This window comes from Zonotrichia albicollis, chromosome 3 (assembly GCF_047830755.1).
Source record: "Zonotrichia albicollis isolate bZonAlb1 chromosome 3, bZonAlb1.hap1, whole genome shotgun sequence".
NCBI classification, from domain to species: Eukaryota; Metazoa; Chordata; class Aves; order Passeriformes; family Passerellidae; genus Zonotrichia; species Zonotrichia albicollis.
In genome coordinates, this window is record NC_133821.1 from 9,975,950 (window position 1) to 9,998,180 (window position 22,231).

General features: G+C 46.4%; 1 protein-coding gene across 3 annotated transcripts in view; it reads right to left on the bottom strand.

Moving 5' to 3' along the window:
- BMP2 (bone morphogenetic protein 2) overlaps positions 1 to 22,231 on the bottom strand; it is a 107,664-nt gene that overhangs the window by 77,864 nt on the left and 7,569 nt on the right. Inside the window, exon 3 of one of the 3 annotated variants that reach the window (XR_012579355.1) lies at positions 22,078 to 22,229. The exons of the other annotated variants lie outside the window; for them this stretch is intronic. The gene's annotated coding sequence lies outside the window, so the exon portion shown is untranslated. The remainder of the gene's footprint in view (positions 1 to 22,077; positions 22,230 to 22,231) is intronic. 3 annotated transcript variants of the gene reach the window in all.

The following is a 22,231-nucleotide window of genomic DNA, read 5'->3' on the forward strand; positions in this document are numbered from 1 at the left end:
TTACTGCAGTGTCTGGGGCACCACATTTCTCTCAGGTCTGGCTGCTGCACTGTGGCATTGCCCCATGCCTGTCCCCTCACTGGCAGCTGCCCTGCCCAGGTGGGACATCAGCAAAGCTGGGTTCTGCATGTGCTACGAGGGAGCAGAGGGCAAGGGCAGCTGTGCCCATTGCAGCAGCCTCGGGGCTGCTCTCAGGGATGGCTCTCTCTCCCAAGCCTCAGCCCTGCATTTCCACAGCTCCCCTCCAGCCGGGGGCTTGGGAGAATGGAATGGCTTTGTTGGCCAACCTCAGGAAAGCCCTGCTGCCCTAAGCCATTGCTCAGAGCTGAGGCAGAGGATGAAGGGGGAGCATGAGATGATCTTCATTTACACATCTGCTTTTAATTGGACTCTGGTGGAATATTGAGCCATTTTGCATCACTCCAAACCTTGCCCACTGACAAGGACCCTGTGACGGAACATGCCCCACCACCCTTCAGTCCCAGTGTAAACCAGCATTTTTTATTCAGTAGACAAAGAAATGCCCACATTCCTGTTTCCCAGCATCCAAAAGCCTAAGCAGACACCTATTTCCAACTTGTCCCACTGTGGTGAGTGAACCCCAGCTAAAGCTGAGAGACTGCAAGACACACACTCCCCCTCCCAATGTGCTTTTAGGTCTGACAGAAAACCAACAATGCCTTGGGAAAGGAGGGCTCCATGTGGGCTGTCCCCAAGCCCCTCCCCAGCTCGCCCAGGCTGATTTACAGCACTGGGAGCTACCTCAGCATCCTGAGAGAGCTGGAGCTAGTCAGCCGTGGCTAAATGCGGCCACTTCTCCTGATCTTCAAATAAAATATTCATCAAGCAGCCAGAAGGAAAATGATTTGAGGGAGTGGGAGTTTTCCCAACTTTGTGTTTTTGGTGCCAGAACGGAGCATTGTTCCTCCGTGCTGCTTGGAGTGGTTTGTGCTCACAAAGCCCTGCAACAACAATGCCATGTGTGCACAGGAAATTCCCCTCACATCTCAGTGACATGAGGAGGAGGAACGGGGATTGTACAATGCATGCAGAAATATAAACATGAGAAATGACCTCATTTGTGCCAGCGTTCCCAATGACTGCATGGGTTCATGGCCAGAATTGCTCCTGTGGCCTGATTTCTGCTCTCCTCTCCCGTGTGCTGAGTGCTCTGCTCAAACACCAGGACGGGACCTTCAATGAGATTTGGCCTCATGTCATGTCCTCTCCTTCCAACTCCTAAACCTCATCCCAGCCAAGCTCCACAGGCATTCCCATTCTCCCAGAGCTGGGAGGGCAGCTTGCCTTGGCCCTGTCCCCACAGGGAGTGACTCTGCTGGCTGGATGCTCTGGTAGAGATTCCCTGGTGGGAATTACACACATGTATGAAAATAAGGGATAACCTTGAGGCTAAAGTCCTGGCATGAGAGGCAGAAAAACTCGCCCCCGCCTCCCTCGGTGACACCTGGCTCATGCTGGGAGCACACACCTTACCTCCATCCCTGGTGCAGCAGGGTGAAGGTTCCAGGTGCTTCTCACCTCTCCAGAAAAGCCAGCTGGGACACTCCACCCCTTTGTGTGAGTGACCCGGAGCTGTGCCTCTCTCGGGATGACCCACAGCTGAACACGCCACAGCTCTGCACCAGCTCTGTCTGGCCAGTGAGTCACAAATCCATGGATATCTTACCAGAGCAGAGGTGGCTGATCTGCCATGCTTCTATTTTGCAAGAAGCTGTGACATTTCACGAGTGTCTGTGTGTGGGATCAGCTTCAGAAGGGCAATTCCCCACAGACAGGAAATTAGTTAGAATTTTTTCATTTCATTTTAAGGGGAGAAAATGTGAAACCCTTCCACAGGATTTTTTTTTCCCTGTGAAACAAACATCTGGCTCTTTTGGCACCTAAGGATCTGCTACTTTACCCTGCCCTGGGGTCACAATAAGCATCAGGGACCCTGAGAGCAGACTTGGGAAGTCTCAAGGCTCCAGGCCGTGGAGCAGAGCCCAGAGCAGGAGCATGGCCACCACTCAAATGGCTTCCTGATTTCCTGCCTGGGGGCAGCAAAGGGGAAGGTGCCCCTGCAGATACATCCCATCAATCTTTGTGCCCGAGAAAAAAGTGCCCATAAGGTTATCTTGAAGCCATCGCCTTGAAGGGACCACGTTGCTCAGCGGAGACTCACGGCTCTGGGGAGCTCCAGACGCACCCAGCTCCCAGCACAGGGCCGGCCCTGCCCGTGTGGGCACAGCTCAGCCCTGGCCGTGAGGGGAACCCGGCCCTGGCCGTGTGGGCACAGCTCGACCCTGCCCATGAGGGCCCAGCTCGGTCCTGCCCGTGAGGGGAGCCCAGGCCTGCCCGTGTGGGCACAGCTCTGTCCTGCCCGTGAGGGGAGCCCGGTTCTGCCCGTGTGGGCACAGCTCGGCCCCGCCCTTGAGGGGAGTCCGGCCCTGCCCGTGAGGGCACAGCTCCGTCCTGCCCGTGAGGGGAGCCCGGCCCTGCCCGTGAGGGCACAGCCCGGCTCTCGCTTTCCTCCACCGTCCCGCAGGACGGCACAGCGGCCCCCTCCTCCCAGGAAAAGGTGCCTGTCGCTAGTAGCTGCCTCCTGCTCCTCTGCCAGTCCCCTCCTTCATTAAATTAACACCTCGTTAGAAAATGCAAGCTGCTTTGTTCCTACAAATGGTGCTGGAGGGTGTTTACTTTCCTAATGAATATCCTGTGTAGAATGGAAATCTGTCCCTGGCAGTCCTTAACAAGTGCTTCATTAAGCTGTTTGAAAAAATGCTCCTTTCTGTTCTCCTTTGAACAGGTTACGCTTTGCTCTTTTAAGCCGGGTTTTGGCTGCCTCCCCATACCTGAGAGGATGGGTGGAGAGGTGGCCATCTGCTCCCAGAGCAGCAGCTTTTCCAATCCCCAGCACCAGGAGCGGAGCTGAGACACAGCGCGGGCTCTGCCCCCCGACAGCATCGCCCTGCTGCGGGCACAGTCTGGCACCCCGGCAGAGCCGCACTCACCTGCCGGGGGCTGCACACCCCTACAGCCCTGGCACAAAACGAGGAGAGCTCAACAGCAAACCAGAAATGGGGAAAAAAAAATAAATGTAGGGGCCAGGCGACCCAAGTGATGTTAGGCTTAAAAAAGTTTTGAAACTTAACAACAGATCCTCAGGTTTAAATATGATTTTGTCTGTGTTGGTGGTGACACTTAAAATTGCTCATAATTCGGTTTAATAAAGCTCAGGTTGAAAACTGAAAGGTTGGGGATAAAAGTGTGTTTGCTGAAGTTTGTTCCCCAATCACTTCTGGAAATAGGTACCACAGAGTTTGTCTTTCACCCCAAAATCTAAGGAAAGGCCACAGAAGGACAAAAACACAGGGCAGGACCCTCCTTTAAGAGACCTGATCCTCTCTCACCCATACAATGCAGGTATGATAAAAGCCCAGAAAAACCACATTTCAGTAAAATCCTGTGTTGTTCCTGTCACAGGTGGGATTTTTAACCCCCAGCTTGGCACCAGTCACACAGCCCTGACCTTGGCTGGCAGGGCCTGCACTCTGCCCTGGCGATGTTTGCTTTGCCCAGCACACGGCTTAGAAAGCTGAGAGGAAATGTTTGCTGGCAATCAACCCAAGTGTTCGAATGGAGATGGGGGGTTGTGTGTGTGTTTCAGGGTGTTTTAGTGGGCTAAGGACGATTTTCTCGTTCCTTTTTTTTCTTTTTGTTTTACTACTGCATGGTGAGATGCTGGCATCCAGGTCACCAGGCAATCCCTACAAACCTGAGAGACACACACGAGGCACACGAGAGCAGCAGTGAAATCAGTGTGCACGTACCAAAATCTGAACCAAAACATGCAGCTGGACCAGCATTTGCAGATTGAGGAAAGCAACCAGCTTCCTAGCAGTCACCCCATTAGGACAAGCTCCCTTGTCACAGCTATACTGATAGAGGAGTGGATAATTAACCACCCAATGTCTGTTCTGTACCTCTGATTGTCCAGCATTATCTGACAGTGGTTTCAGAGATAACACTGCACAAAGGCTTGGCTGGAAAAGTGGGTAAAGTGGAAAGAAGTACTGGAAAGCTGCATGAAAAAAATATAATGGCACTATTCAGACACTGAACTACTAAATTCAACTGTTCCACATAAATTCTCATTGCACTTGGAAGCTGTTCTAACAGAGGATACATAACTTTGATGGAAACACTGGTGTTCCAGTGGCTGCACTTTCCCTTTGCTCCATCTCTTAGTTCATAAGAGAGAAAAAGGAATTTATCTGCTGCTATCTGCCACATTAAAAGGAAGAGTATTTAGAAACCACAGTGTTGAAAGCAGAAGGAAGATAGCTGAAGCACCCCAAAATAGCAGACACAGAGCAAGGTGGATCATGTCAAGCAGTTCTCTCAGCAAAATCCAAATTCTGGCCACCCAATCTGGGAGACAAATTATTCCAAACTGAGGGAAAAAAAAAAATTCTTTGCTAACCAAGAGTAAATAATTTAAATAAACATGTATGTCCAGTCTAACAGCCTGCAAGCCTGTCTTAGATCTGAGAATCTCTGCTTTTCCTGTGGCCACATGATTCCAGCTGGCACATCCATAGGTCACCTCCAGCGCTCACACCAAATTAGCATTGCCATTATCTGCTAATAATGAACCAGGATTAATACAAATAAACCAAGGTGGGCTACATCCTGCTCTAAGTGACCTATAGCCTTCCCAAAGCCACTGGAGTCACTCATCTCTTGTAACTGAGGTTAGAGTCTAATGTGATGACTTTGAGGATTTTTTTTGCTGCTCTCCAATTCACATGAGCTAACGAGCAACTTTGCCTCTATCAGGAAATTGGACAAATGTGGAACCCCACAAATGGTGTTTGCATCTCTGTCTATTCTACAGGTAAAAGATGCCCTGTGGATTCCAAAGCTTGTGTTTCACACATATTGTTCTTACCTTTCAGGGCAAGGTCACACAGGGAGGACAGGGTGGAGAGGGGACTGTCCTTACCACCAGGCCTGCAAAACCATCAACATCAGAATATCTGCACTGCTTAATAGACTAAAATAATCTTCAAAGGCAGGCAGGAAACAAAACTTAGCAACTTAGCAGCCCTGCTCCTGGAGAGGAAGGGAAGGTATGTCATGGTAAAGGACCTCTTGCTCCCTATTCCTGCATGCCTTCCAAAACAAGATCTTGAATAGGTTTTATTGGACTTCTTCAGCTCCTCAGGGTTGGGCTAATGAGACACATCTAATGCTGGAGACACTGGCAGGAAGCTTGTCAACCTGCTTCACATTTGATTCACTTGCCAGATTTGGGGGGAAAGAAAAGGAATAGTAAGATAAAAAGACATAGAGAGGGAAGAGGAGTTTGCTCTTCAGCCAAGTCAAAAAACAGTACAAGAAGGGAAAGAAATCAAGCAATAAGCTCATCAATAAACAGAATTTATAAAAAAAACCCATGAAAGACTGAGCCAGAGCTGTCCTCACTGACAGCAGAGGAATCCAAATGTCATCCCTGCATGTTTACAACAGCAGAGAAAAAGAGACACAGGAATGGCTCCTTGAGCCACCTTGCCTGAACTAAATTCCTACTGACTTCCTGCACCTGTGGAAAAGGCACAGTGGAATGTATCACCTTCTAGCTAAGGGGCAGCCCAGAATCCCCTACAGAAAATGGCAACAACTTCAGGGGCTCAGGAACCTGGAAATGCAGGATACTGTGTGGTAAAGGAGAAACAGTGACAACTTGGAGCTACATGATAACTCCTTGTTGCCGTTCCTACACCAGATCTGACCCCATCCCCTTTCCTTCTTTCAGGTTCTCAAAAACACTGATCAGAAATTCCACCTGTTACAGCCTCCTACATAATTCTCTAGAAAACCAGGACAAAACCCAGTAAGTTTTCCTGCACAGCTGCAGGAACAGCCCCACTATTGCAAGACAGCTTTCACAAGGCTCACCCTGTGGGATTAACTTGTCCCTTGGCTCACAGCACTGCAGCTCTTCCCCTGCCCAGCACTGCCACCAGCTTGGCAGGGTGGCTTCTGGGGCCTCTCCCTGGGCTCTGGATTTTACCTGGGGACAGGAGCAGCACAGGCCAGGGAGTGGGGAACTGTGCTGCCACCCCCAGAACAGGAGGTTGGTGGCAGGGGTAGGACACCTGCCCAGAAAATCCCAATCATTTCCCTTTCTTCCCCTTACTGTGGAACTTGTTTCAGTCACTTTTTTTTCCAAGGAACTCTTATTTTTGCAAGAACTCTGGTGTCATGCCTATTAGATGATAAACATTTACAAGCCAAAGCACAAGTCCAAATCCTTAGCCCTTGGTTAAACACTAGAAAGTAAAGGTCAAACTGTAAACATGGGTATTTTTGTAAAGATTGCTTGCATTCATGTTTTGAATTCTTGTTTTCCTTAAGTAAACCCCAGGCAAGAGATAACAGATGCCTAATTTCAAAGAGCCTGAAACGTCCCATTTGGCACGCAATGGCATGCGCTGCAGTGACGTCTACAGAAGCGCTCTCTGAAGCCTTCACACATGAAAAATTCAAGTGGAGAGAGTTTGTTTTATTTAAATCAAACCTATTTTCAGAAACCTTTTATCCAGCCATAAACTGCTGTGCAGCAGAAGATCAACATTTGTGCCTCCAAGTTTTCTTCCTAATAACAAGCCAGTAAGGCAGTGTTCTGCCTCAAAGGACCATTAGGAAAGTATTTTTTTGCTGGGGGGTGTATAGGGATGTTTGCTACTCAGACAGATAAAGACGATTTAATGTTCCTGTAAAGCCAAGCCTTCAAAAGTGAGAAAAAGGCAGAGTGCCGGTAAATGGAGCCGTTTTCCCTCTCCGCATGCATGTGCATGATGGCACAGCCCAGTCCCTTTTCCCAGCAGGGGAGAGAAAGGGGCTGCTCCGAGCCCCAGAGCCGTTGGGTGCTGGTGTGATGGGCCCAAAGCACCCCATGTGCTCCCAGGGCTCAACCCAGAGCCAGGGCAGCAGTGCCTTGGTGTGCCACGGCCCTCTGCACATGGCACAGGTAGGAATTGATCTTTGCTGTTTCCAGAATCGAGAAAGGATGAGCGTTCCCCAATTTCACTGGCTGGGAAGCAAGGAAGGAAAAGGGGAGCTGAAGCACCCATGGCTATGGGGACCGTGCAATCAGGCATGCCAAAGATTTGGCATTTTTCAGAGCTCTACAATGCCATTTTCTACACTGCAGTTCTCCTGAGCTTCTCTGCAACTGCCCAGGTTTTCTGGTCAGTAGCCCAAGTCTCAAGTCAGATATCCAGAATATGAGGGACATTTAAATTAGTGACCACCCATGAAGAGTTTGGTTTCAGTAACTTGCCTGGAATCACTCTGGCAGAAGCACTGAAAGTGCTAATTCCCTAGTGAACATCTGAGCGGCCTTTAATATTTCTTCCTCTTTCCACAAACCCCCACCTCACTCACCATTCATCCTTCCACTCCTGCCAGAAATGGGGTAGAGATCCTTGGACAATGGTGTCTTTTACCACACAACCCTGATTCATTCCCAAGCAGGTCTGTAATTGTAGTGGTCTAATTAGAGGCTGTATCACAGCACAGAAAATGGGAGTAGAGCTGGGAAGAGAATTAAAGTTGCAAGATAATTTTGGTATATCCTAAACTTTTTAAATACAGTTTGCACACATGTGTGTGATGTTCTTGACTTCAAAAAATATCAAAATAAAACTACAAAAAATCCACTGAACAGCTGGAAGCAAATTCCATGAGGGCTGTGCCCCTTGGAGCTGCTGAAGAGACTCCAGTAGTAGAAGCAGATGTAGGACCTGACCTGGGTGAAGGGCAGCACGGTGCCTTTTGCTGTGCAGCCAAGAGGGAGCTGAGGAGCTCTGTCTGGGGCCTTTGGAAGGGAAAAATGCCAGCTCCACTTCAGGATTCTGGAAGGAAACACGCTGAATCCAAGCTTTTCTGTATGACCTCCCCAAAACACAGAAGTCTGGCGCTCCATTCCCTATGTATGTACGTATGGATGCCTGGAGGGCCAGAGCACTCTGAGCACACAGACCCTCCCCAGCCGTGCAGGCGTTCCCGAGGTCACTCCCTCCTGCAAACCCAGCTGCGATCACACAGCAATCCCTCCCTCCATCACCCGAGGGCCAGACCCACCCTGCCCGGGGCTGTGGCACAGCAGAGCCCCCGAGCAGGGAGAAGTCCCCGAGCAGGGAGGAGCCCCAGGCGACCCCGCAGAGCCCAGGGTTTCCAGGGCTCTCCTCAAACATCAGCCCAGCACTGCAAGGGGAGAGCTTTGAAATGTTCATTAAGTGGCCGAGTTTGGCAGCAAAGCAAAGTGAAAGTCACTCTGCTGCCAAATCTCAGCAGCACGGTGGTGCTAGGGCTGCTCAAACTGGGGATATCTTGCTGTTTCAAGGCAAGAAAAGCTTCTTTTTTCCTTTTCCCAAAAAGCTGGTGTCAGTCCCACTTCAGCCACATGCCACACACACACACACACACACAGAGAAGTTCTGCCACTGACACTCCTACCTTGGGAAGAGTTTATCCTGATTTACAGCAAATGCCTGGAAAGTTTTAGAATTCAGATCCACCTATCATAATAACAGAAAACCCCACTATGGCTGAAATTCCTTCCTATAATATTTACAAAGTATTTCTACTATATGTGTCTATATGCCACTAATAAAGGTGACTTTTGTACCAGTCTAGCCATAGGCATGGTTGATTTTTTAATATTATACTTTTGATCAGCTTTTGTCAGGCAAGGTTTTTTATTCTTACTTTTCCCTCACCAGGCTGAGCAACTCATCATCTGCCTACCCCAAGCTGAGAACTTTCATTTTAGACTCACAAAGTTGCCTACATTGTCTTTCCAGACCTACTACACATCATAGGCAAATAAGAAATGTGCTAAGAAAAGCTACAAGTGAATTAATTGGAAATAGACCCAGCAGACAAGAGAAGACATCTCTGTGTTTAAGCTGTTAGGAACAAATATCCATCTTGTTACATACTAGGTGCCTCCAAAAGCAAATTAACTGTCCATATTTGGTTCTTCAAAAGGAAGACACCAAAGAGACTGGGTCTACCAGCAAAATCTGGTTTTACTGGTCTCATGTTGGACAGTCAAGCTGGCTGCAGCTGCCAAAGCTGGCACTTCAAAGAACAGAGCATTTGCTGGAAAAGATTCAACCAAGCCCATTCCAGAAGCTCTCCCTTGACCCTACACAGCACCAGCAACATGAGAGGGAAGAGAAAAAAAAATACTAATCCTCTTGCCTATTATGTACACTTTTGGGGCTTTAGAGTGCAATTATTTTTGTGAATAATTATAAAATTAGTGACTATTATACACACTTTTGCTAATTTGGACTAATTGCTTCTCATTGCCATGTTTAAGCTTGGAGCAAAGACTCCACAGAAATCTGTTTTCTCTTTGGGAAACAACTAAAGAACAAAGAAACTGAACCCAATATGATTAAATACTGGCTAAGGAGTATATTGTTTTACCAGACAGAAGCATTAATAAATCATGGTACTTCTCTCTCTCCTTTCTATCAAAGGAATTTTTTAGGACTAGACAGAAAACAGCTTTTTCTCTGAAAGCTTTAAGAAAAAACCTGAGGTCATTTGTACCTCAATTGACATTCAACTATTACAGATATATTCTGAAAGTCACAAAACTTCTGCCTTTGGAGACTGCCTAAACAGAGCACTAGAGGAGCATAAAATGGAAGTGGTTTTGGGGAATGGACAAGAGCAAAGGAAACAAAGAAGGGGGTTACAGGGGGTCACTGCATAAAACAACCCCTATCAGTATGAGTAGAAATCATTGCAGGGGAAAATTCTCACTCAGTTCTGCATTCAGTTCTCCCAGCACCTTCCTCCTTGCTCAAAACCACTATTGCCATTCCAAGCAAAGGAAAAGCAGAAAACAAGGGGCAACAGAAATGAGCCTGATCTCCCAGAAGATCCAAATCAGGGCCAGCCCAAGGAACAACTCTTGGAGCTGTGTCCATGTAGAGACCCAAGCCCTGAGACACTCAGGGTTGCTGCTCAGACCTCAAGTGCTGGCCAAGGTTTTCATTTCACTCTGATTATTATTCTGAGGCAGCAGAACGTGCTTGTCCAAGCATCTGGAATTCCACGGATCCCTGCTGGCTCGAGAGTCCAGCAGGGAGAGGGAAGCAACCAAGCTTTGCAATAAACACATTTTCGAGTTTGCAAACCTTCCACACACTCTGAGGGAAATTTTGGCTGTTTGCTGAAGCACACACTGCTTCAAGATGGGCTTGCAGCACAAGCCATGAACGCTGCCCATGCCAGAGGTCTCACAGGCTGTGCTGTGACCTTCCAGAGCCCAGTTTCACATTCACTATGCTCAGGTGGTTTGGATTCCAAGTTTGGCTGGGATGAAGCAAAAGGCAGTACCAAGCCGTGCTGGTGTGGGCCAGTCCCAGGCAGAGCAGCACTTGTGCAGCTGACACTTCCCTCCAGCACCACTGGAGGTTGGGAGGGTTGCTTTGGTGACCTGTGGCCTTTCTTTCTTCCCACCCGTCTCATTCTTTCTTTCTTTGCTATGTATGTTAATTTGGGGAAAATCGTAGCCTGGGGCAGCACACCTGACTGCTTCCCACCCCAAAATCATTTACCATTTAATGCACGGTTACATTCATTCTTCTGCCTTTATAGTTCCCTAATGAGCTTGAACTGCAATTAACAAAATGATTGTGTTCGCTTTAGTACAATGCACCTGCAAATACCAGCATGGGAAGTCATATTTAAAACACAGAAATACACTCAGTACGTATTTCAGCAGAAGCCTGATATTCCAGCATGGGCTTGTGTTCTCAGAAGGTGCCAGTGGCTGCCAAGTACTTTGCTTTCTAAAATATTTTAACTGGTCAGAGATGTCCTTGTATTATCTTTCTGTCCAAGCTACAATAATTTTGTAAAGAAAAAATATTAAATATTTTATTTTTCTACTGAAATTATTTCCTATTTTGTACTGAATGATTTTTGTTGTGCAAGTCCAAGTCATACAGAGATCCTTTTTAACCCATTGCTAGGATTCATTCAAAACTGCTATTTATGAGAACAAACACCTCCCCAAAATAAATGATCAGTTATAACTTACATTATTTCATTGATATTAGAGAGCAATTTCAACAAGTATGTGACACCCAGATCTGCATACTTCAGCACATGGGCCTACACCTTTATGATGACTTTTGGGGAGAAGAAAAAAGAGAAAATAAAACAATGTTTTCTCTTTCTCTGCTTGCTAAATAGAGCACAAAACAAAAGTGATGTGGTGTACACAGAAACAAGAACTCACCATATTCACATTGCTTCATCTATTGCTCTTGCTCAGTGTTTTTCTCTCTGTCAGAAAATCAGAAATGCCAATGAGCCTCTGAAGCTCTTCTCATGCAGCCTCCTGCTCACAGAGCCACTCCAATGTCAGCTTCCATCAGGTTGTTCAGGACCTTTGCCGGCCAAGTTCAGGAAGTGAAAATTCCACATTTTCCAAAGTGGAAATATTACAATTTCTCATGGCTTAAGTGCTAAAATATTGGTGTTGTGAAGGATTTTGTCCTTTTATTCAGTCAGATTTCTCTTGCTCTAATCCATGGCAGCAGCAACCTCCTCTCCTCCTGCTGTGCACACCTGAGAACAGCCTGGCTCCCTGTCCTCTCCAGCCCTTGGGTCATGGCAGTGCTACATCAGTCAGGGCTCTGCCACCTCTCCTGCTGTCCCCAGCCCAGCTGCTGGCCCAGCACAGCTCCCTGGGACCTCCCCAGCCTGCCTGTGCTTCCCAAAGTGGATGCAGCGCTCCAGTGGCATCCTAGTGAGCTACAGCACAGGGGAATGGCCAGGCCAGGCAATCCAGCAAGAATTGCCTTTTACTCCTGCAGGAGCCAAGTCAATGGCACACTGGATGTGGGGTCCAGCAGGACCCCCAGCTCCCCAGGTGAAGAGCTGTTCCCCCCACACCTGCATAAGGCATTTCTGTGCCAGGTGGAGAACCTGGCATTGATTTCCCAGCTCACTCCTCTGATGGCTCCTCTGGCCAGCTCACCAGCCACTTGTCCTGCCCTGGTGTCCCCTGCAGACTCCCGAAGGATGCTCTGTGTCTCATCTTCCACCAAAGAAGATGTTGAACAGTCTCAGCCCCTCAGCAGCCTCTGATCATCCTGACTGACCCCATGAGCTCGTAGTGCCTCATTTACCTACGAGATCTTGAATTCTTTAATGTGTGTACCACCTCCTCCCTCAAGCTCTGCCACTATGTGTACAGAACTGAAAGCAGGTCTTGCTCATGAAAACCAAGACAAAACATTGAACAACTTGAACCTTTTCCCATGATTTTCATCAGCTGCCTCATTCAGCAGAGGGCCCACATCTTCCTTGGTCTCCTTTGTGTTGCATGTAGAAATAACCTCTTACACTCCAAAGGCCTCATCAGCTCCAGCTGAGCTTCAGCTTTCCTGAGTCTATTCCTACATGGCCAGGCAATATTTCTGTGCTCCCCTTTGGTTGCTTGTCTCTGCTTTCACCTCCATACTGTTCCGTTTTGCATTTGAAATCAGTCAGGAGTTCCCCGCTCAGTCACGCTGGCCTCCTGCTATACCTGCTCAGCACCCTGAACATCAGGATGGGCTGTTCTGCTGCTGTGAGGAGGCTGTCCTTGAAGATTAAGCACCTTTCATGGGTCTCTCTGCCCTCCAGGGCAGACTCCCAGGAGATTCTGCTTACCAGTTCCTTGAACAACCCAAAGTCCAATGCTTGAAATTTTGACTGATTATTGTATTGCTTGCTCCTCTCACTTCCCTCAGGTTCTTATCCCACCATCTCATGATACTGCAGCCAAGTATTCCCAAAACAGTTCCTCCTTATTCAGGAGCAGCAGGTCCAGCTTCCACCAGTCAGCTTTGTCCAGCACCAGCACCAAAATGTTGTCCCTCATGTATTCTATACATCTCCCAAATTCCTTTTCCCCACCACATGCCCCTTCCAGCAGGTGTGGGGAGTTACACATTCTGGAAGGGTTTAGCCTATGGTCAGCAAAACAAACCCACTTCTTGATAACCAGCCTTGTGCTTGAGTTAACAGCAGAATATTCCTATTGGGATTTCATAGGCCATATTCCTAATATTCCAATTGGGACTATTACATACATATATATAATCTCAATTTTTCTATTGGGACTTCACAGCCAAAGTGCCTGCCATCAGAGCACGCTGCAGGATCGCAGCTGGAATCCACACCATGTAAATGCAACAATCCCAGCCCCTTTGAACGAGGTCCATTTTGACAAAATCCACCAGTGGAGGATCCCTGGAGTACTTTAAACAGTGTAGAAATACCAGCAATGCAACACAGCAGTGTTCACTGCCAGCCAGCTCAGGTGAGCAACACTGGCTCATTTCAGGACCTGGTAAGATGAGGCAGAACATGACCTACCTGAGTGATGAAAGCTCCAAAGCCAGACAGTCCAGAGGGCAAGGCCAGGAAATGAGTAAAAGAAGAAATATTTCTGTACCTTGTGGGCTCAGTCCCCAGCATCAGTCAGTTCCAATGACTGCCAGGGACTTCCATTCTTTTACAAATGACAGGACCTGCCAAACTGCAGCTGCATAACTTAACTTTAGGAACCTGATGCTGTATTTTAATGAACCTGGATACTGGCTGCACCTTTGTGGTTTATAAATCAGGGAACAAGTAGGTTTTCTGACCTTTAGCTGAATTCCCCCTCATAATCATGGAGCCTCCATCAAAGGAGAGTAAGTATGAGGCAAACCTGGCCCTGAAAAAGGCTGGTGATGTAAAGGAGCACGATTTGACTGTGACTCACCCACCCTGTCAGACAGCCCCAGTGATGGCCTGGCCTGGCTCCCCAGCAGGAAGGAGCTCAGGACTTGGCCCATCCATGCACTGACCCCTGAGCCGTTCGCATCTCTGGGCTCTGAGCATCCTGCACCATGGCACCATCCTGCTCCATTGGCACACCACCCTGCACCACTGGCACACCACCCTGCTCCATTGGCACACCACCCTGCTCCATGGCCCCCCATCCTCACTGGAGCACCTGATAAATGCTCCTGAGTTTATCCCACAGCAGCCATGCAGGAAGGATTTCCACCATGTCAGTGATAAGGCAATGACAGGACATTAAGAAGCAGATTTTGTAAAATGGAATCTGGTCCAAGTTCCAGAGAGTTTCAATAAAGCTTTACTTTGCCTCTTGAGCTGGTTTGAGCTCAGTTAGAGCTCCTGGAGTTCAGGCCATGTGAAAGTGCCAAGTTTCACACTGTTCTGCACATGAAACCATAAATCCCTCTCCAGAACCCTAGGGGCATGAGGGGGGTCACTGCTCACAAGGTTCATGAACTTTGATAAAATCAGGCAGATATCAGAGTTTGTAACAGTGTACTAAATTAAGTTCTGACCAAAAGTTTTTCATGGGCCAAGAGTACAAAATAGGTAATAAGAACATGAAAGCTTTGCTGAATCAGGCCACTAGAAGAAAAGTCATTGCCATATTTAGTTCTCTTTTTCAGTCAATTCATTGCATTATTTTTCCCTGGAAAATACAAAGGCAGTTTTCTTTATCTAAGGTAATTTTAACTTTTGGTACATATCTAGCCCTAATCTCTTCCTCTTTTGTTTATTTTTGTTTCTAAACTGTGCACCTACCAAGCAGAGATAAATAACCACATTCTAGGAAGTGAGGTTATCTGAAAATGTTTAGTTGACTAATCCTAAAGCAGTTGTTATTCTGCAAAATATTTAGAGATTATATTTGCTTGCACACATATGTAGTAATAATTTGACAGCATTTCTCGCCAGCTCACTTTCAGTAAAAAAATAAGTCAAAGAAATAGGAAAATCTTTGAAAATAGCAGTTACCACCCCAAATCCTTTACAACTCTTGGTTATCAGTTTTCAGTGACAATTACAACCAGAATTTTCTTCTTTCAGTGAAGTTTAGAGAAAAATTTGCCATTCAATGTCCAGGATGCTCAGAACACAGAATCCAGAATAAAACTGAGAAATAGTTACTCACCCACCCCAAAAGCCCATTAAAGAAACTCTGGTTCATGGCTGCATTGAACCCCAAATTTCAAGGGGAGAAACCTATCCTGCCAGGCAGATTTGAGGGTTAGCTATGATAAGTAACAAGTTGCTGCCTTGCCAGCCTAGCACAGCTCTAACACAAAGTGGGAGTCAGATTTTCTTGCCCACAGAGCAGTGATAAAGGGCCAAAGGACAGAGGAGTGAAGAGGTCTCTGATTTGATTCATTCCACAGTCACTCATGCAGCTGTTTAGAGCATCAGCTGTCTCCTTCCTTCATATTTAAATATGAAACCTTATTTCAACATCTATTTACCACTGGCATATTGATTCATTTCCTAATGAGCAGGATCAGGTGGTCTGACAGCACGTAACACTTCAGGGTTTTGCAAGCAGTTTACAAAGTCCTTTACTCACTGGGTAATGGTCAGTGAGGAACCCAAGATCCAGGGAATTTGAAATCTTTCCCTTCCCTGGCAGCCATTCCTTAGGGATCAGCAGGCCCTATGGACTCCAGACATCCAGCACTGGGCTCTGGGAGCAGCACCAATGGCACTGAGGACAGGTTTCCACCTCCTGCCTGCCCAGCACACAAACTGACACGACTAAAGAGTAGTGAAAAAATGCAAAATCTGAAGGGACCTTTAATCTCTTTGGTTAAAAAGAAAAAAATGCAACCACTTACTAATGGAATGTTAAGATTGTGTATTAAACCCACAAAAGTCAGAAAATGAAGGAATTAAAGACTCCCTTGGCTCTTTTAACCCTTCCCTCAGCCGGTGTGCACTGCAGTCTTTTCATTACACAGCACATAACAGTGGGCAAAGGGACAGAACCAAAGGTGATGGAAAGGGGGAGCAGGGCTGGTTATGGGGGCCAGAAATGGAAATGTTAATAACTACTCATTTTGTCTTGTAAAAGTTTAATGTTCAGCATTAAAGAACAACAGGATACTAAAGAAACAGCAAGATGTTGTTACGGAGCAGAATGAAACCCTGAAGAAATGAGCTGTTGCTCTCCATGAATATTTTGGTTGCAATATTTATCCCCCATGAACCAAGACACAGGTAATGTATAACTGATAACTGTCCCCCAGGTCCTGCCCACGGGGAATGGGCTGTTTGTCCTGCTCAAAGCACCCACACCTGGATTTAAACCCCTCAACATGTTTCCCCTCACCAGGCCTGCAAGCTCCAGAGCAGCTGCACACTTCCCAGTGTCTGCTGCACACTTCCTCCTCAGGAGCAGGGAAATATTATTATCCTGGCTTTCCAAATGAGAATCCTAGGCACAGAGAGATTAAAGCTGAGCATTTCAAAGCATCCCAGTTAATTAAAATGACTGGAAAATGGGTGTCCAAATTGTTTAGATACCTTTGAAGTCTCAGAATAATTATATTGCTCAAGGTCACACAGGGAGTTTATGGCTGACCCACAACTTGAACCCAGATTTCCAGCGTCCCACTCCAGCACCTTAATCACAAAGCCATCTTTGCTTTCCAATTTAATACTGGCCAGACCTGGTCCTCATGCAAACTGGTTACCAAGGGATGGAACCTGTCATTATGCCATATAATGGAGCTATCTATCTCTACCCTACAGGATAAACAGCAGTGCATTTAGGCATCTCCAAATTCTTTAAGGTACATATCATTACAAAACACTTAGGAGGCAGGAAGAGCTATTTGGGAATTAGCACACAGGGACAGCAAGGGACTTTTCCAGCTCCAGCTCCTGTCCTTGGTCTGGAGGCCCCACTGCTACACTCGTCTTTTCCCTGATGTTGTATTTGACCAGCAGCATTTCCTGTTAAGTTTTACCCCCAAAAGCCCTTCCCCATTGCTGTCAGCCTGCCTCTGAATTCCACTACATTTTGTGACCTGGCCCACTTGACACTACAGCACCAGTGGTGCAGTTTCTTGTCATCAGACTACAGCACAAAATAAACCTCCAAAGTTACTCAGAGCAGCACAGAGACTTCAGCAAAACAGGAGGAGGAGTCTTGTCCCAAAGGAAAAACTCACAAAGGAGCTGTTGGAGATAGCTCCACACTGCAGAGTTCCTGTGCAGCACTGCCAGACACTGCACTGAATGACACCATGCTCTTGCTCTGGGGTCCTTGGTGAGGGCTGTACTTCACAAACCAGTTTTGACATCCATTAAAAGCCTTGATCCCGATTTCTCCTGAGCATCCACTCCAATTGCATTTAGAGCTGCAAGCCAGAAAGCTGCATTTCCCAAATGCTGATTCCTATCGTAGGCACAGAGTCCTCAGGCCTTGCTAGGAACAGATGCAGACACCAAGCAAAACCTCCCAGATAGGATTTGGTCTGGGCTTCTCCCTAGACACACCAACACCCTCCAGGATGTGGAATGCAGTGGAAAACAGATCAACATAAAACAGTACACACACACACACACATCCCTACCATGCTGACTTTTCAGCGGGGAGGTTGCTAATTGCCCATGCTAGAAACAACCTTAGGAGAGAACATGAATTATGCGTCTCATTCCGAGTGCATCAAAGAGCAGACAGCCTTTTTAAAGGAGTCAAGATCACCTCAGCTGTGCTTTTGTTATCTAGCCCAAGGTTAAGGATTTGGCCTTGGGCTAACAATTGGCTCAGAAAACCAGGATCATGTAATGAGAGTTCCAGGAAGAGAGAAAAGCCAAAGCTTGGTAGAGGCACATTCTTCAAAGTGTCCCAGTACTTGACCTTCTTTTTTCCCCCTCCCCTCCCCCCGAGATGCATGAGGTAAAGAAGAGAGGAATGGAGGCTGACACCCTGAAGGAAGTACTCCATTGAGAGGAGCTGCAAGGACCTCCCCAGATTCTCCCCAGACACTCAGGCTCACAGAGAAAGGCCTAACAAACTTTGCTCAGCACTGAGATGGAAAAGCAGGCAGCAACCCCCGAGTGGCTCAGGGCTCAAGTAGAGACAGCTCTTCACAAGGACAACACTGTGATCATTTCCTTTGCTATGAAACAAAAATTAAGCTGCTTCTATTTGAAAATTAAATGCAACCCTCAAGAACAGGCTCAGACCCTCCAGCAGGCCCGAGCTGCAAGAGCCATCAGCCAGCAGCATGGCCTGCTGGGTTATAGGGGGCTCCCTGCAAAATAATCCATTTTTAAAAATATTTTTGTTGGTTGGGTTTTTTCTCAGAGCCTGCAGACAGGAGAATCACAGGCCATTCTCTCCATTTTTGCTGCTCCACCCAGGACCATTTTCCCAGGGCTTGGTCCCTCTCTGCAGGGAGCTGGCAGTGGGCACGCACCAGTAACCCAGCAGGTGTGCAGGAGCTCTCTCTAAATGACTCTGCCCTCTAGGGTACATTTGGGTTATATTTTCAAAGATGAAAATCTTTTCATCTACAAACCTGGGAGACTTCTTTGCCCAACACGTCAAGAAGCAGTTAACCATTAACTATTTCTAAAACAAAAAATAACACAAAAGGAAAAAAAAAAAATCACCAGACCAGGAAATATGAATCAATTAGTCTTTGATCCTCCCCTCAGTAATAACACCTAGAGAACTTGGGTTGCTGCTAATCCTAAACAACTGAAAATGTTGATGGACTTTAAAAGTACTAGTGGTTAAGCAAAGGAGAATTTCAATTCCATTCCCTTCTGATCTTTGAGTCTCAAGGTGCCATTCTGAGGCCTCTCCCCAGAGAATGTGGGGAAATTTTCTTTTTCTCATGGTGTCATCATGAGATTGAGGCAAGGGAAGAGTCAAAGTAATCCTGCTGTAAGCCTGGACACTGAGAGCAGTAAAATGACAACATATTTGTCATTTGAACAACAGGAATAAAAGAGTAACAACAATACCAGAGTTTGCAGAACAAAACCACTCATTTTTTTCACTTAAAGCTATTAGGCCCACCTTTCATTTACAGTGTCAGGGCTAGGAAAGAATATTTCATGTTTCATTTCATTACGACCTGGTCCAATAGCAACAGACTGTGACATCAAAAGTGCCTTCATTCTACCATTATGATGTCAACTAGAAAATCAGGATTCTTCATGAAAATGACAAAATAAATCTGGACTCAAAGTGAGGGATTGCTTATAAGTAAAAGGTTTTTCATTCAAAGGAAGAGAGAAAACACAAGCAGGAAAAAAAGTTGTGTTAGAACCACCCTTAAAATAGAATCATTTAACACAACAGGCCAGAGGGATGCTTATGAGAAATAATACAAACTCTGTCTCTCTTCCTAACTCCTAAGGCATCAATAACTCCCCTGGTCTATGAAGTCCTATATGAAGTTATCAACAAATCCTAAGAAAAAAAGCAAAATTCAAGTTTGTCACAGATTGAATCACTGTTTGTGGCTGTAAAGCAGAGGCAGCCAGGGGCAGATAGCCCTTCTCCCTTCCTCCTCCCATCTCCACTGGCCTTGCAATTAAGCTTCAATATGCCTGGGAGTAGATTACTGATGTGGAAACAGCCATTTCCATCAGCCGCAGACATTCTATACTTTTGAAGTCTGTGGTTACAGAGTCATTATTCCACACAACACTTTCCCATCACTAGGGTGTGCAGGATGCCATAAAAAGTGGTTTGTGCAAGTTCCAAGCTACAGCAGTTATGTCAATGGTTACCTTAAACATTCTCTTTTCTTCGTGGTCACCCTGCCTCCTGAGGAGCTGCTCTCATAAAAACAACTGGATTATCTGAGAACCAGCTCAGCAGAGCTCTGCTGATTTGCAGATCTGGTTGATGTTTCCATCTTTTAATCTGCATATTGTTTCCAGGAAGATGATGATGATAGTAATAACAGCAGTAGTAGTAGCAATAAAAAAAAATAATAATAATTTGCTTCTGTTTGCAACACTGCTGGAGTTGGAGGCTTTGTTTTAATGAGACACACTGAATGAAACAGTGTCCTGCAGTGCAAGAAGTACATGTCAGCCCTGGCATTATGAGCCAAGCTACAGTAAAATACCCATAATTTTCTTGGTGATCTCCCAGAAAAACCTTCTTAATTTAATCTCTAATGGGATTATCAGCCTCATTAAATTGTAAACCTTCCTCAGTCCAGCTGTTGTGGGAACCTGAACTTTCATAACGTTATCAATTTGCTGCTCTGCTCTCCCTACCTGAAGTCCCCTTTGAAGCTTTTAACACTTCCCTACCTTCCTGATGAAATTCCTGCCCTTTTTCAAACTGACCCTACTGATCTGCTCCCTTCCACTGCAGACCTTGCCCAGGGGCTCTGGACTAATTTCTGTGGAGGCAGCCAAGCAGATTTTGGTGCAAGAACAGCTGTGGAGAGCAAAGCCACCCCTCCTGAGCCAAGGAGAGGCTGCCAGGTACTGACAGGAGGTGCTCCCAAAGTCAGATTCCTGCTGAAGGCTGGGACAAAGCCCCTCTGCAAAGGACACAGAAGCAGGACAAAGCCAGGGTAGCTGCTTTTCTAAGTGACCAGTTCACAGCACTCATGGACAGAAGGCTGCAAAATCCTGGAGGGCACTGACAGGTGACGGGATTCCAAAAAAAGGAAACTCCACCCTAGGAAGCCATTACTGTTTGTTGCAGGCAAGGCTCTCAGGAATACAGGTAATGAAGGACTGGAGAGAGGAAAGCAGTAATCTTAAAATACTTTTGGAATTCTTTGTGTGCCTAAGCAAGGCAAAAGCAGTAACCATATGTGTGTCTGCTTTCTCACACACCTGCAAAACCTCTTTGGAGAAATAAACAAAAAACAAATTGGAGTACAGCAAAGTCATATTCTGAAGGAGCTGGGATTTTTTCCTTGTACACAGTAGCCTAACAAAACAAACCACTGTTGCTTGTGTACAACACCCTCCTTACTGCACTAACATGTACAATCCAAGTGTCCTTCTGAACTCAGCTACTAGTTCCCTTCCTATGTAACTAAAAAACAAAGTGGTCTGTGCCTGCAGCAATCTTTAAAAATGCATTTAATGCCTTTGGCTTTTTTGTTATTATTTTCAGCAGCTTAAGTCAACTGGGAACAAGATTTGTGGTTCTCCTGTTTTAAGATCACATATCGAGTTCTCATAGCAGCAGCCTGCCCTCCCAAAAGGGCTTGCCTTGATATAAAGGAGAAACTAAACATGTCATATCCATAATTAGATAAATAATACTTCAGGCAAGATATGGCACCTTTAAAAGTGCCTTTTCAGGCTTGGATTTTACTCTGCTTGTTACTACAGAAACCATCTAGCAACCAGAATCTAACACAGACTCCACCCAAAACAGAGAAAAACAATATAGACAGAGTAGGTTTTTCTGTCCCTTTTTTTTTCTCCTTTTGACCCACCCCCCTCCACCTTTTTCTTTTTTTGACAGGGTGGGTGAATACTAAGGAAAAGTATCTCACAGTGCAAAGGATAGGAGCATTTAGCATGCAGCTGAAACAGTAAAGCTCTGATTACAGATGGCAGCAATGAAAGCAGCAGTGAGTAATGAGCAATGAGAAATGCGTAATGCGGGATGAGGATATAATTTCCACACATCGGCTAAAGAAAGGTTTACACTCTTAAGCAATAAAAACAAACCATTAAGCCAGACCTGCACTGTCAGGAAGTATAAAACAGTTCTTGAAACTCTGCAGTTACTATACAAAAGCTTTTGTTTCATAAACTTTTGTTTCCTGATCTTCATAAAACATTAACATCAAGCTGCCACATGGCAATTAGCTGCCGGCTGAAATCAATAAACCCCCCCAAAAAAATCAACAACTGAAGAATAACCATTCAATGAAATAGCTCAATAATTATCCTCTTCTAGTAGTGTAGCAAAGTGGGTCTGACACAAACGCAGTGTGGATGAGCTCCTCCTCCACAGCTGAGAGCACAAATCCCGTTCCTGTCTGAGCCTCAGGGTGGGGTGGGAGCCTCACCTGCCTGGCGGGGAGCAGGGATGTGGCCCCCAGACCCTGCAGGGGCAGGGAGGGGTCCCCAGCTGGCCGTGGGGAGCCGGCAGGGCAGCCCTGCTCGCTGGCCATGGCCAATGCTCTCGGGAGAGCTTACCTCCACTGAAGATCCTCCTCTACATGCTGCTGACCTCAGAAGTCCAACTGAATTTTGCGCAAAAATTATCAAGCCACTCGACAAAGCTGCTACTGAGTCTCAAAAGGACAAGGAGACATGCTGATCACATTTGTGTTTAGAGAGATGCTTATCT